Consider the following 16,329-nt stretch of genomic DNA (forward strand, 5'->3'; position numbering starts at 1 on the left):
TCTGTGAGCTATTTATAGCTTAACTTAAAATCAGAATCTATTTCCGTTGCTTGCAACTGAGAACGCTGACCAATATAGCATTTCAGAAAGCTGTCCTCAGTTCTCTTTATCCTATACCACCTAAGACCACACTTATACCTGTATTTTCTAAACTTCTATTGCAGTATTAAAGAATCCATGCAGATTAGCACACTATCATTTGTTATGTTATACTTTAATTTTCCATTTTCATATATTTAATTAGAGGTCCCATTGTGTCTATAAATTATGTCTCTCCAACAATACCACGAACCAGCCTGACTGGCGTGGCTCAGTAGTTGAGTGTCAACCTATGAACCAGGAGGTCACGGTTCCATTCCCAGTCAGGGCACATGCCTGGGTTGTGGGCTCTGTCCCCAGTGAAAGGTGTGCAGGAGTCAGCCAATCAATGATTCTCTCTCATCATTGATGTTTCTATCTTTTTTGCTCCCTCTTCCTTCTTCTCTGAAATCAATATAATCAATAAAAAAAAAATTTTTTTAAATACCATGAACCATGAGAACGATTACATATGAAAGATGCTCTGGCTAGCTTTGCTCAGTGGTTAGAGCGTCCACCTTCGGACCAAAGGGTTTCGGATTCAATTCCCAGTCAAGGGCATGTACCTTGGTTTCAGGTTCCATCCCCAGATCTGGGGGGGGGGGGGGGGGGAGGCAATTAGTCAATGTGTCTCTCTCATGTCAATGTTTCTCTCTCTCTCACACTCTGTCTGAAAATCAATGGAAAAAAATATCCTAGGGGAGGGTGGGAGTACAGGGGAGAGATCAACTAAAGGACTTGTATGCATGCATATTAAGCATAAGCGATGAACGCAGACAACAGGGGGTGAGGGTGAGGGCAAGACTGGAGGGATGAGGGGACAATTGGGGGGATAAAGACACATTTGTAATACCTTAATCAATAAAAAGTTAAAAAATATATCCTTAGGTGAGGATTTTAAAAAAGAATGGAAATAACATAGCCTTACATACTTGATGGAAATGATGGGAATAAGAGAAATTGAAGATAGAGGGGTGAATGGCTGGCAGGCCCAATGTCCGTATTTGAGAGGAGAAAAGGTCTAGACCCAATCAAAGAGTTGGCTTGGAAGCAGAGACAGACCACTTACAGCAGGGGAAGGGCAGGCAAAGCATAGGGGTACAGACTGTCAGTGGGTAGATGTGGTGGTGGGTGCTTTAATTTTCTCTCTGGATGAGGACGCAATGTTATCAGTAGGGAATGATAAGGGAAGAAGGTGTAGGAGGTTGGAGCAGGTGTGGAACAGTCATCCAGGACAGCAGTCTAGGGCACAAGGCAACTTTCCAAAAAGTTTACAGTATGGATAATTTTGAAAGAATCTGTTTCCAGATACTCAATTTTCAAATGCTATTTTCCTAAAATTGATCTTTTTTCCTAAAAAGAACGTTACCTTCCCAATCTCAATTGCCCTTCTCTCACTTTACAGAAGTCATACTTCCCACTCAGCCCAAATCTTAGCACATAATTAGGCAGTATAACATGGTAATTACGATTCTCAACACTGGGGCAAGATTGCCTTGAGCTGAATCTCAGCTTTGCTATTTACCTGCTCTGGTAGCCAGTCTCCAAGATAGCTCCCAAGGATCCTGACTCCTGATATTCATGTCCTTGAGTTGTTCTCTTCCTCACTGAATCAGGTCTGGTTTATATAATTAACTAGAGGCCCGGTGCATGAATTCATGCATGCGTGGGGTCCCTTGGCATGGCCTAAAGGGATTGGGCTGAAACCGGCAGTTCAACACTGCCTGCGGCTCCTGTCTGCCGCTCCCACTCATTCTGGCCCCACTGTGCCTGCCATGGGCTTGTGTCCAGTCAGTCCTGATTGGGAGAGGCTCGCGCTGCCACAGTGGTGCTCGCCAGCCGAGAGCCCTGTGTCTGGCACTCATCCTGCGCTGGTTGTCAGGAGCTACCTGGCAGCTGCTTTTATATCGTTTCTTCCTTGCAGAGCATCTAGGGAGGGGAAGCAGCCACGGTGCCCAAGGCTGACTTCCAGGAGGCCGGCAGTGCTGTCGGGATTGTGCCCGGAGCGCCAGTCCGCCGATGCCTGGCCTGTTCTCCGGAGATCGGACTTGCAGGACTACTGAGGGAGTGAGTGGCTGCTGCCAGGCTGGTGGGCCACTGGGGACAGGTCAGTTAGCTGAGCGGCACTCCCACTGTGGGAGTGCACTGACCACCAGGGGGCAGCTCCTGCATTGAGCATCTGCCCCCTGGTGATCAGTGTGTCATCATAGCGACCGGTGGTAACAGTCACTTAGGCTTTTCTATATATAGACTAGAGGCCCAGTGCATGAAATTCGTGCATGGGGTGGGGTCCCTCAGCCTGGTCTGCACCCTCTCCAATCCTGGACCTCTTGGGGGATGTCCAACTGCCTCTCACAATCGAGGACTGCTGGCTCCTAACCACTCACCTGCCTGTCTGCCTGATCGCCCCTAACTGCTCCCCTACTGATCTGATCGCCCCTAACTGCTCCCCTTCTGGCCTGATCACCCGGGTCGTGGGTGTCTGCGACCGGCCGGAGGAGGGAATCTTGGGTCCTGGGTGCGGGGCGAGGCAGAGGTGGTTAGGGGAGTGTGGCTTGTCCCTCTCCTGGGCCGCAGGTGCAGCTGCTGGCACCTGGAACCGCAGCCGCAGGCGCTGGCACCCAGGACCTCAGGGTGGGCAGCTTGTCCCTCTCCCGGGCTGCAGGTGCAGGTGCAGCCTCTGGTGCCCAAGACCGTGGGGCAGGCAACTTGTCCCTCCCCCGGGCCGCAGCCTGGCTGGTCCCCATTCCTCTCTCGCAAGCTCATTTGTGCCTGGCTGGTCCCCATTGCTCTCTCCCCAGTACTGAGTGTCTGAGCCATTAAGGTGTGACAGCATGAAGGTGTGATGACCATTTGCATATTAGCTCTTTATTATATAGGATGTGTGATGACCAAGGCTGGGTCATAAAGGGCATTGCAGCTTCCACCTTGCTCTTTTGGGTTGTTTGCTCTTGGGAAAGCCAACTACCCCGTCATAAAGACACTCAAGCAGCCTAATAGAGAGGCCATGTGGAGAGGACCTGAGACATCCTACAAACAGTCATTGCCTGCTTGCTCACCATGTGAATGAACTACCTTAGAAACAGATCCTCCAGCTCCAATCAAGTATTGAGATGACTGCAACCCCAGATAATATCTGACCAAAATTTCATGAAAAACCTCCATTCAGAATCTCACAGCCAAGTCATCTTTGAATTACTGATTCACAGAAGCTGTGAGAGAACTGCCTGAAAGCTGGATGAATGGAAGTCCTACAACTAGAGAAATAAAGAAGAAAGCACATTGAGACTGGTAGGAGAGGCTGGTCCTACACCCATATGTGCTGTTTTTTTTAATCAGGAGGGCCATCTCTCTTCGGAGGCTGCCCATGAGGAGCAAGGGGTCCCAGCCCCACACCAGGTCCCCATCCCAGGGTTCCAGAGCTGGGAAGAAAAGTCCCCACAAATACAGGCTGTAAAAACCAGCAGGGATTGTGGCTGAGTGACTTGGAGGCTGCTGGAGTCCCAGGTGTTCCATTTAAAGGGCCGGTGCACAAACTTACTCAGACTCTCAGTACTGGGAAGCTATGGGGGACCCAGACACATATGGGGAGGAACTGGATTGTCTGGCATTAGAGCAGAAACTTGGGGGCAGCTTTCTCTCAAACAGGGGTGCTCACAGGGGTCATTGTTCCTATGCTGGGATCTCCTCCATCCCAGGACTGACTGACAGCCATGTCTCAGTCTCCATCAGCCTGAAGCACACTGTTTGCTCTGCCCTGGAGATTCCCTGAGACCATTCCCCATCCAATTCGAAGCCCTACCCAAGCTGTTTGCAGCAGCTTGTTCATATGAATGGCCTGTCCTGGCTCAGGCTTCAGACTTTGCTAAAATCTCTCAAACAAGCTGCAGCTGGTGACTGCATGCCCAAAACCTATCAACAAAAGGCCCAAGACCCGGCACTAGCACCAGCCTGCCTTGCTTCATAGCTGGGCTTTGCATGGGCAAAGCAAAGTCCAATACAAATAGAAAATAGCAGCCATCTGCAGATCCCTCTGTAGCTCCTGATGGGTGGCCCCAGGCAGTGGCTGACTTTGCACTTCCCTGATGGCCCTAGAGCCAATGCACCTGGTGGACAGCCACCCACAACCACATCAACAATTCAACTAAAGCCCCACTGGCATGGTTCAGTGGTTGAGCATCAACCTATGAATGAGGAGGTCACGGTTTGATTCCCAGTCAGTGCACATGCCCAGGTTGCAGGCTCAATCCCCAGAAGGGGGCATGCAGGAGGCAGCCAATCAATGATTCTCATCATTGATGTTTCTATCTCTCTTTCCCTCTCCCTTCCTCTCTGAAATCAATAAAATTATACTTAAAATTTTTTCAACTAAAAAACAGAACATAGCAGATTACAACTGTAACACCCACAAGTGATACACTCAAGAGGCAGACTCAGTGAACACCAAAGCCCCACTGGAGCAAGTCCTGCTCTATAGGGGTGTTTCCTGCACAGCAGCTTCCTACTGTAGTCACAGCTGTTTCTCACAGCCAATTGACCTGGAGGTCAATTCCTCCCACAGAGTCTTGGCGGGTCAGTTGGGCAGCTCGGCGAGCGATGATACTGGCTGGGTTGTGGTTTGGGTGTGACTGAGGGACCTGAATTCCTCACCTTCTCTGCCCATCAGAGATCTGGCGGTCGCTGTGGCGATGCGGGAGCTGGTGGAGGCCGAATGCGGGGGGTGCCAACCCGCTCATGAAGCTGGCCGGGCACTTCACCCAGGACAAGGCCCTTCGGCCTTTCGAGGAGGGACTGAGGCCCGGTCCCTGGCCACCGGGAACCCCAGCCTCCGAGGCGGTCCCTAAGCCTTTGGGGGTAGCCTCTGAAGATGAGTTGGTGGCCGAATTCCTCCAGGACCAGAATGAACCACTTATATCACGTGCCCCTCAGGCCTTCAAGATGGATGACCTCCTGGCAGAGATGCAGAGATTGAACAGTCAAGTTTCCGCCAGGCACCCCAGAGAGCCCCTGGGGTGGCAGACTTGGCCTTGTCTGAGAACTGGGCCCAAGAGTTTCTTGCAGCTGGAGATGCTGTGGATGTAACGCAGGATTATAATGAGACAGACTAGTCCCAAGAATTCATCTCTGAAGTTACAGACCCTTTGTCTGTGTCTCCTGCCCACTGTGCTGAGGAATATCTGGAACAGTCAGAGGAGGAGCTGTGGCTGGGAGAGCCCGAGGGAACAACTGCCAGTGATCGCTGGTATGATGATTATCATCCTGAGGATGATCTACAGTATACTGCCAGTGACTGTGTGGCCAAAGTGGATGACCCCAAATTGGCTAACTCTGAGGGTACATCAGATGCCTGGGTTGACCAGTTCACAAGACCAGGGAACACAGCTGCCCTTGATATGGAGTCTGATGTCGATTTCTGGGACAAGTTGCAGGCAGAGTTGGAGGAGATGGCGAAACGGGATGCTGAGGTTCACCCCTGGCTTTCTGACTATGATGACATCACGACTGTTTCCTATGATAAGGGGTACCAGTTTGAGGAGGAGAACCCCCTGCGTGACCACCCCCAGCCTTTCGAGGAAGGGCTGCGGTGACTTCAGGATGGGGACCTGCCGAATGCTGTGCTGCTTTTTGAGGCGGCTGTGCAGCAGGATCCTAAGCACATGGAAGCTTGGCAGTATCTGGGCAGAGAATGAACAAGAACTATTAGCCATCAGTGCATTATGGAAGTGTCTGGAGCTAAAGCCAGATAACCAGACAGCATTGATGGCACTGGCTGTCAGCTTCACCAACGAGTCCCTGCAGCGACAGGCCTGTGAAACCCTGCGAGACTGGCTGCGCTATACACCAGCCTATGCCCACCTGGTGGTGCCCGGGGAAGAAGAGTGGCACAGGACTGGGCCCAAGCAAGCGCATCCTGGGATCTCTGTTGTCTGACTCCCTGTTTCTTGAAGTGACAGAGCTCTTCCTGGCAGCTGTGTGCCTGGACCCTACAAACATTGACCCTGATGTGCAGTGTGGGTTAGGGGTCCTTTTCAACCAGAGTGGGGAGTATGACAAGGCAGTGGACTGTTTCACAACTGCCCTCAGCGTTCGTCCCAATGATTATTTGCTGTGGAATAAACTAGGGGCCACCCTAGCCAATGGAAACCAGAGTGAAGAAGCAGTAGCTGCATACTGTCGAGCCCTCGCGCTACAACCAGGCTATATACGGTCCTGCTATAACCTGGGCATCAGCTGCATCAACCTTGGGGCTCATCGGGAGGCTGTGGAACACTTTTTGGAGGCCTTGAACATGCAGAGGAAAAGCCGGGGCCCTCAGGGTGAAGGGGGCGCCATGTCAGAGAACATCTGGAGCACCCTGTGTTTGGCATTGTCCATGTTAGGCCAGAGCGATGCCTCTGGGGCGGCTGATGCCCGGGATCTGTCCGCCCTCTTAACTATGTTTGGCCTGCCCCAGTGACAGTGGGATGGGCTGCCCTGTGAGTGTCTGCCTAGAGGGGTCCCCGCTCTGGATGTGACTCCCTCTCCCCAAATGGGCCTACCAAGGGGGTAGGCTGATGATCAAAAGCGGTACGGCCTCTCAGGAGTGGCCTCAATGTAGGGGTGGGTAGTCTTTGTTCTAGTTCCTACATAATTGTAGGAAAATGAGCTGTATCTCTTGAGTCCCTTGGTAATTAAAGGGTGTACACCTGGCTACAGATCTCTGCATATCATGCCCTTTCTTAGTGCTGCTTTTTGGGTAGGACCCAGAGATAATAGGGTAACTGTTGTCATCAGCTGCCATTTCTCATAGGGTCTACCACATTTGTAATGTCTGTCCCCCCTCCCCCTTTTACTGGGAATTGATAATAGTACAGCTTCCTTGGGCAGTTGTGTGTAGGCCATTCTTCTACCAGGCACCTCTGTGATGACCATAGCCAGGGCGGGATGGCAGGAGTTGGCCTGTTGGACTTAAATGTTGATTTGGCTCAGCAGAGTCAAGTTTTGGTAGGGGTGCTCATCGTTCTGTCATTGGACCTCTCCTGGCTGTTGCTCAGATTCCCTGGGTACGATGCTGCACACAGGAATGCTGGCCTCACTATCTGGGGGTCCTCAAGAGCTGCCAGGGCAAATTGCTACACAGTGTTTGGGTGTTGGGTAGCAGGAAGGCTCACTTGTGGAATTAGCTAGCCTAGAAGGGACCTGATGGGATCAGGCCAAGGGCTGTGCTCTGTGCCCTTTGGTGGAAGGATGACATCGGGACGTGCGAGGTGAGTGCAGGAGTCCTTCCTCCTCTTAGACCTGTGAGTAGGAATTGAACTAGTAGCTCTTCTAGAAAGTTGCTTCAGAAATTGCCGTCTTGCCAAATTCCTAGCAAAGAGATGGTTCAGTGTTACCTTAGGACTTTGCTGTACGTCTTGAAGTGTTTCTAGGGGAGAGTGTAAAATAATCCCTTTCCCCTATAGTACCTCTGCAAGGTGAAGATTGAGGGAAGAGGAGGGAGCCTCTTGGATTCTTCTCACCTGTGCCTTGCATGGGGAGCTACATTAATCTCCAGAAATGACTGTTGAGCCTCTTGCCTTGTCATTAGTAGCTAATGATCAGAAATTTTTTTTTAAACTACGAGGGTCCCAAGGTTCCATTCTGAGATTTATTTTTCTTTGTATGAATATGTGTAAATTATTTTAAAATAAAACTGTAAAATATTTGTAGGAAGAAAAAAATTCCTCCCCCAGACACCAACAGCAATCAAGGCCCTAAAAGAATGTGCACACAGCCCACACAGGGGAGTACCTAGAGTGCCCAACTCAGGTGACTGAGAAGGCTGAGCCATTGGGCCCTACAGGACACCTTTTACACAAGGCAACTCTACCAATTCCAGGAGACATAGCAGCTCTACCTAATACTTAGAAAAAAACACAGGAAAGCAGCCAAAATGTGAAGACAAAGAAACATGTCACAAATGAAAGAAATAGAAGCAAGCAAACTACTGGATACAGAGTTTAAAACCATGGTTATATGGTTACTCAAGGATCTTCATGAGACTTTCAAGAATCTTAGTGAGAATGTCAGAGACATAAAAAAGGACCGGTCACAAATTAAGCATACACTAACCAAAATAAAGAATAATTTACAGGGATTCAACAGTAGAGTAAAGGAGTCCAAGAACCAAATCAATGATTTGAAATATGAGGAAGCAAAAAATACATAAGCAGAAGAGCAAAAAGAAAAATAGAGTCCAAAAATATGAAGAGCGTGTAAGGAGCCTCTGGAACAACTTCAAGCATACCAACATTCGTTTTTAACGGGAGTGCCAAAAGAAGAGAGAGAGCAAGATATTGAAAACCTATTTGAAGAAATAATGACAGAAAACTTCCCCTACCTGGTGAAAGAAATATACTTACAAGTCCAGGAAATGCAGAGAGTCCCAAACAAGAGGAACCCAAAGAGACCCACACCAAGATATCATAATTAAAATATCAAGGGTTAAAGACAAAGACAGATTCTTAAAAGCATCAAGAAAAAAACAGTTAGTTACCTACAAGGGAGTGCCCATACAACTGTCAGCTGATTTCTCAACAGAAACTTTGCAGGCCAGAAGAGAGTGGCAGGAAATATTCAAAGTGATGAATAGTAAGAACCTACAACCAAGATTACTCTACCCAGCAAAGCTCTCATTTAGAATTGAGGGTCAGATAAGGAGCTTTAAAACAAGAAAAAGCTAAAGGAATTCATCACCACCAAACCAGCATTACCTGAAATGTTGAAGGGTATTCTTTAAAAAGAGGAGGAGGTAGAAGAAGAAGATGATGGTGATGATGAAGAAGGAGAAGAAGAAAGAGAAGGAGGAGGAGGAGGAGGAGGAGGAGGAGGAGGAGGAGGAGGAGGAGAAGAAGAAATAAAATATATGAACAATAGCCCTGACTTGTTTGGTTCAGTGGATAGAACGTCGGCCTGTGGACTGAAGGGTCCCAGGTTCGATTCCAGTCAAGGGCATGTACCATGGTTGTGGGCACATCCCCAGTAAGGGGTGTGCAGGAGGCAGCTGATCGATGTTTCTGACTCTCTATCCCTCTCCCTTCCTCTCTGTAAAAAATCAATAAAAAAAACATTTTAAAAAAATATATGAACACAACAAATACATATCTATCAACAATTGAATCTAAAAATAAAAATAAATGAACAAGCTTTAACTGGTTTGGCTCAGTAGATAGCACATCGGCCTGCAGACTGAAGGGTCCCAGGTTCGATTCTGGTCAAGGGCACATGCCCAGGTTGTGGGCTCGATCCCCAGTTGGGGTGGGGGTTGGGGGGGGCGCGTGCAGGAGGCAGCCAATCAATGACTCTCTTATCATTGATGTTTCTATCTCTCCCCCCCTCTCACCCTTCCTCTCTGAGATCAATTTTATATATATATATATTAGCCCTAACCTGTTTGGCTCAGTGGATAGAGCGTCGGCTAACGGACTGAAGGGTCACAGGTTCGATTCTGGTCAAGGGCATGTACCTTGGTTGCGGGCACATCCCCAGTAGGTGGTGTGCAGGAGGCAGCTGATTGATATTTCTCTCTCATCAATGTTTCTAACTCTCTATCCCTCTCCCTTCTTCTCTGTAAAAAAATCAATTAAAAATAATAATAATAAAAAAACAAATGAACAAGAAATCTAATGAACAAAACAAACTGGTGAATAAAATAGAATCAGAGGCATGGAAACATGGAAAAGACTGAGGAATCTCAGAAGGGCAGGAAGAGATTAACCAAAGATCTTATCTATAGACACATATAATAGAGTGGTGAAGGCCTGGGGCGGGGCAGGAACTGGGTGTAGTGGGGTAATGGGGGGAAAATGAGGGTTATCTGTAATACTTTCAACAATAAACATTTAAAAAAATAAAAAATAATAAAAATAAAAGTTTAGAGGAAAAAAAATATATATCATAAGAAAAACACATTGTGGAGAAACTAAGATGGCGGCATAGATAAACACCGGGAAATAGTCGCCTCCCACAACAATTGAAAATTAGCCTAAAGGACGGAGCAAACATCGTCCAAAACAACAGGAAGGCTGGCTGAGTGTAATTTCTACAACTAGAAGAAAAGAAAAGCACGCTGAGAGCCAGAGGAGCTGCGGAGGCTGAGTGCAGAGGTACGCGGCGGCTCGCGCGCGCGGAAAGGGGGTGGCACCTGAGGACGCGGCTGTCTTTTTGAATCACAAGCTCCCGACTGCTCTGAACTCCGGTTCCGGGAAGTCTCTGGGGACCCAGGTCTCATACGGGGAGAGGCGGCTCTCTCAGGCGGCAGCGGGCGAACTTGAGGGCCGCTTTCCCTCAGAGGTGCTTGCAGCCGTTACCGGGACACTGAGACGCGCGACTCCGGGCGCGGAGAATCAGCCATTGCTTCTTTCTACGCCCTTTGACTACCTGAGACCACGCCCCACCCGGGCTGCAGCAGAGGCTTTTGCATGTGAATGCCCCAGAACTTTGCAACCTGATAATTACCTAACTGCAGCCGGGCCAGCCAGACCCGGAACTTCCAAGAGAAGGCCCAAGGCCCCGCAGCGGCTTGCATTGCTTCACAGCTGAGCCTCTTCGTGGCCCGGCTGTGAGGCCTCAGGCAGGGGCTGAATTAGCACCTCCTTAGATCCAGGAGCCACTGTACCCAGTGGTCAGAGGGGGACCATTCTCCCACTTCAGACACAGCTGCTTCCCACAGCCAATTGGCCTGGAGGTCAATTCCTCCCAGTGATCCTACAACTAGCGAGGCACCAAGAGTGCACCAAGAGTGTCCACCCCAGGTAACTGGGGAGGCTGAGCCACTGGGCCCTACAGGACACCTGGCGCGCAGGCCACTCTATCAACACAGGGAAGCAGCCAAAATGCGGAGACAAAGAAACAGGTCACAATTGGCAGAAACGGAGGAGGCCAGACGACTGGATTTAGAGTTCAAGGCCACGTTTATAAGGTTTGTCAAGAATTTTATGGAAACCGCCGATAAATTTAATGAATCCCTCAAGGAATATGGTGAGACCATGGAGGTCATGAAAAAGGACCAATTAGAAATTATGCATACACTGACTGAAATAAAGAATACTTTACAGAGATCCAACAGCAGACAAGAGGATCCCAAGAATCAAGTCAAAGATTTGAAATGCAAAGAAACAAAAAATACCCAACCGAAAAAGAAAAAAGAAAAGAGATTCAAAAAATATGAAGATAGTGTAAGGAACCTCTGGGACAACTTCAAGCGTACCAACATCAGAATTATAGGGGTACCAGAAGGAGAGAGAGGGCAAGATATTGAAAACCTTTTTGAAGAAATAATGACAGAAAACTTCCCCCACCTGGTGAAAGAAATGGACTTACAAGTCCAGGAAGCGCAGAGAACCCCAAACAAAAGGAATCCAAAGAGGACCACACCAAGACACATCATAATTAAAATGCCAAGAGCAAAAGATAAAGAGAGAATCTTAAAAGCAGCAAGAGAAAGACAGTCAGTTACCTACAAGGGAGTACCCATCCGACTGTCAGCTGATTTCTCAACAGAAACCATGCAGGCCAGAAGAGAGTGGCAAGAAATATTCAAAGAGATGAATAGCAAGAACCTGCAACCAAGATTACTTTATCCAGCAAAGCTATCATTCAGAATGGAAGGTCAGATAAAGAGCTTCACGGATAAGAAAAAGCTAAAGGAGTTCATCACCACCAAACCAGCATTATATGAAATGCTGAAAGGTATTCTTTAAGAAGAGGAAGAAGAAAAAGGAACTCTTACCATTTGCCACAGCATGGATGGAACTGGAGAGCGGATAAATACCACAAGATCTCACTTATTTGTGGAATATAATGAACAACATAAACTGATGAACAAGGACTGATCCAGAGACGGAGAGGCATTGATTGGACTGTCGGGCCTTGGAGGGAAGGTAGGGGAGGGTGGGGGCAAGGGGGAAAGATCAACCAAAGGACTTATATGCAAGCATATAGGCCTAACCAATGGACACGGAAAACGGGGGGGTGAGGGGGTGAGCGGGGAGAGGGGGGGTAGAGGGTACACATATGTAATATCTTAATCAATAAAAAATATTAAAAAAAAAAATGAGATCATCTATTAAAAAAAAAAAAAAGAAAAAGAAAAACACATTGTGCCCTAGCCGGTGCAGCTTAGTGGATAGAGTGTTGGCTGGCAGACTAAAGGGTCCCAGGTTCGATTCTGTTTAAGGGCACATACCTCACAATCCCTGGCCCCAGTTGGGGTACATGTAGGAGGCAACCAATCGATGTGTCTCACAGCGATGTTTCTCTCTGTCTCTCCTCCTCCCTTCCACTCTCTCTAAAAAAAAAAGTCAAGGGAAAAATATCCTTGGGTAAGGATTAACAAATAAGAAAGAAAGAGAGCCCTAGCTGGTTTGGCTCAGTGCATAGAGCATCAGCCTGTGGACTGAAGAGTTCCAGGTTCAATTCCAGTCAAGGGCACATGCCTGGGTTGAAGGCTGGAGCCCCAGTAGGGGGCATGCAGGAGGCAGCCAATCCATGATTCTCTTTCATCACTGATGTTTCTATTTCTCTCTTCCTTTCACTTCCTCTCTGAAATCAATAAAAATATATTTAAAAAAAGAAAGAAAGACACATTGTATTGTAAACATTTTTCAAATGTGCTATATATCATAACATCTTAAAAAAACCTTTCTGGCTGGAAAGAAGCTGCCCTTCCCAGGGTAGCTAATCTATATTAATAAAAGGCCTGTGGTCGGGACACCGTAATGCCATCATGACCAAACAAGCAGCGGCTCTCACAGAGGGCAGGGCGGGGGCGCAAGCTACTAGTGGCAGAGAGCTACCAGCAGCAGAGGGCTAGGAGCGGGGGAGGCTGGGGCGGCCAGCTGAGGCAAGTGGAAGCGAGCTACTCATGCATGATTTCATGCGCGCTGGGCCTCTAGTTCCGAAATATAATAACAACTAGCCTACACACATGCCTTTCATATGCAAAACAACCAGTCCAGAGTGTATATCAGTAATGTGAATATATTTAATACCACTGAACTGTATGCTTAATTTTTTTTTTTTAGTCCTCAGTCATGGACATGCTTAGAAAGAGGAAGGGAATGAAAGGGGGAGAGAGAGACAGAGACAGAGAGAGAGAGAGAGAGAGAGAGAGAGAGGGAGGGAGAGAGAGAGAGAGAGAGAGAGAGAGAGAGAGAGAGAGAGAAACACTGATGTAAGAAACATCGATCAGTTGTCTGCCATATGAGTCCCCACTGGGGATTGAACTCACAACCCAAGTATGTGCCTTGATCAGAATCAAACCAGCAACCTTTTGGTTCACAGAACAATGTTCAATCAACTGAGCCACTCCGACTCTTTCTAAAAATCAATAAATAAAAATTAAAAACAAAAAAAAAGAATGAAGTACTGATGCAGGCTACAACTTAGATGAACCTTGAAAACATTATGCTAAGTGAAAGAAGCCAGTCACAAAAGTCCACATATTATACTATTGGCCTGGTGCATGAATTCATGCACATTGAAAAGAAATTAATTAGAAGGTGGCCACTGAGGTGGGACTCAGTGAGACGGTATCTGCAGAAGAACCAGGTCCCTCTGGCAGATGGGGTCCCTCGGTCTGGCCTGTAGGGATGGGGCCGAAACCAGCTCTCCAACATCCCCGAAGGGGTCCTGGGGTGCGAGAGGGCACTCTGCAAAGTTGCTGTTGTACAGGGTGTAGAACGCAAACACAAGTGTGCAGTAAACCAGATTTGGGGCTGACAGTGCCTCAGCAACATCACCCACAGCTGAAGGTGGAATCGGGTGGCCCTTTGAGGAATCGGGCTCCCTCCTCTCTGGTTTCGGGGTGTGTCACCCAAGAACCACAGCTGCCATGTCACTGCAGCTCGGCAGCTCCTGCGTTGAACGGCTGCCCCCTGGTGGTCAGTGCGCATCATAGCGACTGGTCAGACAGTGGGAGGGGCACTTAGCATATTAGCCTTTTATATAGAGAGACTAGAGGCCCGGTGCACAAAAATTTGTGCACTCGGGGGGGAGGGGGGTCCCTCAGCCCGGCCTGTGCCCTCTTGCAGTCTGGGATCCCTCGGGAGATAATGACCTGCTGGCTTAGGCCTGCTCCCGGGTGGCAGAGGGCAGGCCCAATCCCTAGGTGCAGCCCCTGGTTGGGCTCAGAGCAGGGCCGATTGGGGAGTTGGGGCGCCGCCCCCTGTCACACTAAAGGCAGGGTCGATGGGGAGGTTGCGGCACCACCCCCTGTCACGCACAGAGCAGGGCCAATCAGGGGTTTGGGGCACTGCCCCCTGTCACTCACAGAGCAGGGCCCATCAGGGGGGTTGGGGCTACATACCCTGTCATGCACAGAGCAGGGCAGATCAGGGGGTTGAGGAGCTCCCCACTGTCACTCACAGAGTAGGGCCGATAGGGGAGTTGGGGCACCGCCCCCTGTCATACTCAGGGCAGGGCCGATGGGGAGGTTATGGCTCTACCCCGTCACACACAGAGCAGGGCCCATGGGGGGGGGGGGGTTGGGGCACGGCACCCTGTCACACACAGAGCCGCAGGGTGATCAGGGGGTTGGGGAGCTCCCTCCTATCAGGCACAGAGCAGGGCTGACCAGGGGGTTGGGGTGCCTTCCCCTGTCACGAACAGAGCAGGGCGGATAGGGAGGTTGTGGCCCCGCACCCTGTCACACACAGAGCCACAGGGCGATCAGGGGGTTTGAGCGCTGCCCCCTGTCACGCTGATCCTGGTGCTGGGAGGCATATTACCCTTTTACTATATAGGATAGAGGCTTGGTGCACGGGTGGGGGCCGGCTGGTTTGCCCTGAAGGGTGTCCTGGATCAGGGTGGGGTCCCCACTGGGGTGCCTGGCCAGCCTGGGTGAGGGGATGATGGCTGTTTGCAGCTGGTCACACATCCTTCAGGGTGGGGGTCCCCACTGGGGTGCCTGGCCAGTCTGGGTGAGGGGCTGAGGGCTGTTTTCAGGCTGGCGGGTGACTAAAGCTCCCAACTGCTCCTTTTTTTCTTTTTTTTTTTATTCTGGGCCAGCTTTAGGTCTGGCTCCACCTCTGAGGCCTCTGCTGCTGAAAGCAGGTATCTGGTTTGTTTGGGTTCTATAATCGAAACACTGTATCAACTCCAGCTCTGAGATCCTGGTGGACTGAAAGCAGGTTTCTGGAGTTTTGTTTAGCTTCTATATTTGTAACAATGTTTCAAACTGCAAGCTCAGAGGCCGGCAAGGCAGGCGGGGAACGTTGGATTCCTCCTTCACTGAAGCAAGCAAGCCTCATGTTAGCTTCAGGCTGCCTGGCTGCTGGCCGTCATCTTGGCTGGCAGTTAATTTGCATATCGCCCTGATTAGCCAATGGGAAGGGTAGCGGATGTATGGCTAATTACCATGTTTCTCTTTTATTTGATAGGATGATTCCATTCACATGAAAGTCAAAAATAGGGAAATCTATAAAGACAGATAGGAGACTAGGGCTGGGGGGTCAAGGATGATTAGGAATAAAAGACTGATAGCTAGCCTGGCTGGGTTACTCAGTGGTTGAGCTTCGACCTATGATCGAGGTCACGGTTTGATTCCAGTCAGGGCACATGCCCTGGTTGCAGGTTTGATCCCCAGTAGGGGGCGTCCAGGAGGCAGCTGATCAATGATCCTCTCTCATCATTGATGTTTCTATCTCCTTTCCCTCTCATTTCCTCTCTGAAATAAATAAAAATATATGTTTTTTAAAAAAGACTGATAGCTAAACAGTATAGGATTTCTTTTTGAGGTGATGAAAATGCTACAAAGTTGACTGTGGTGATGACTGTGCATATACTAAATTTTCTCTCAGTAAAACTGTTTTTCTTTTTTTCCTTATGTCTTCAGTAAAGCTGTTTTGTTTTGTTTTTTTGTGTTTTTTTTTTTTTAAAGAGGAACAAACTACTGACACTTGCTACAACATTGGTAAACCTCAAAAACATTATGAAAGAGGGCAGGCACCAAAGGCCACATACTGTATGGTTCTACTTATATGAAAGGTCGACTCTGGGGGAAAGAGATGACAGGTGGTCCGGGCAGACCTAGCTCCTGCTCCCATCCCGGCCTTAAGATTAGCCCCACTCCAAGAGACCTCTCCATTGACAGCCGAGCAGGAAGACGGTGTGAGCTGACTCAGCGTGTGGGTGTGGCAGGGGCTCAGCCGGGACTCAGCTCTAGCCACACTTGCCCATTGCCCTCCAGCAAATCGCCTGCTGATATCTATGGAGCAAAGTGTAGGGAGAAAG

General features: G+C 49.0%; 1 pseudogene across 1 annotated transcript; it reads left to right on the plus strand.

Moving 5' to 3' along the window:
* The first annotated feature begins 4,766 nt into the window (after positions 1-4,766).
* LOC308520893 (peroxisomal targeting signal 1 receptor-like) lies at positions 4,767-6,535 on the plus strand (annotated as a pseudogene). Its single transcript has one exon. The product of its transcript is annotated as a peroxisomal targeting signal 1 receptor-like (transcript).
* The last annotated feature ends 9,794 nt before the right edge of the window (positions 6,536-16,329 follow it).

Source organism: Myotis nattereri (assembly GCF_964212035.1).
Source record: "Myotis nattereri genome assembly, chromosome: 6".
Lineage (NCBI taxonomy): Eukaryota > Metazoa > Chordata > Mammalia > Chiroptera > Vespertilionidae > Myotis > Myotis nattereri.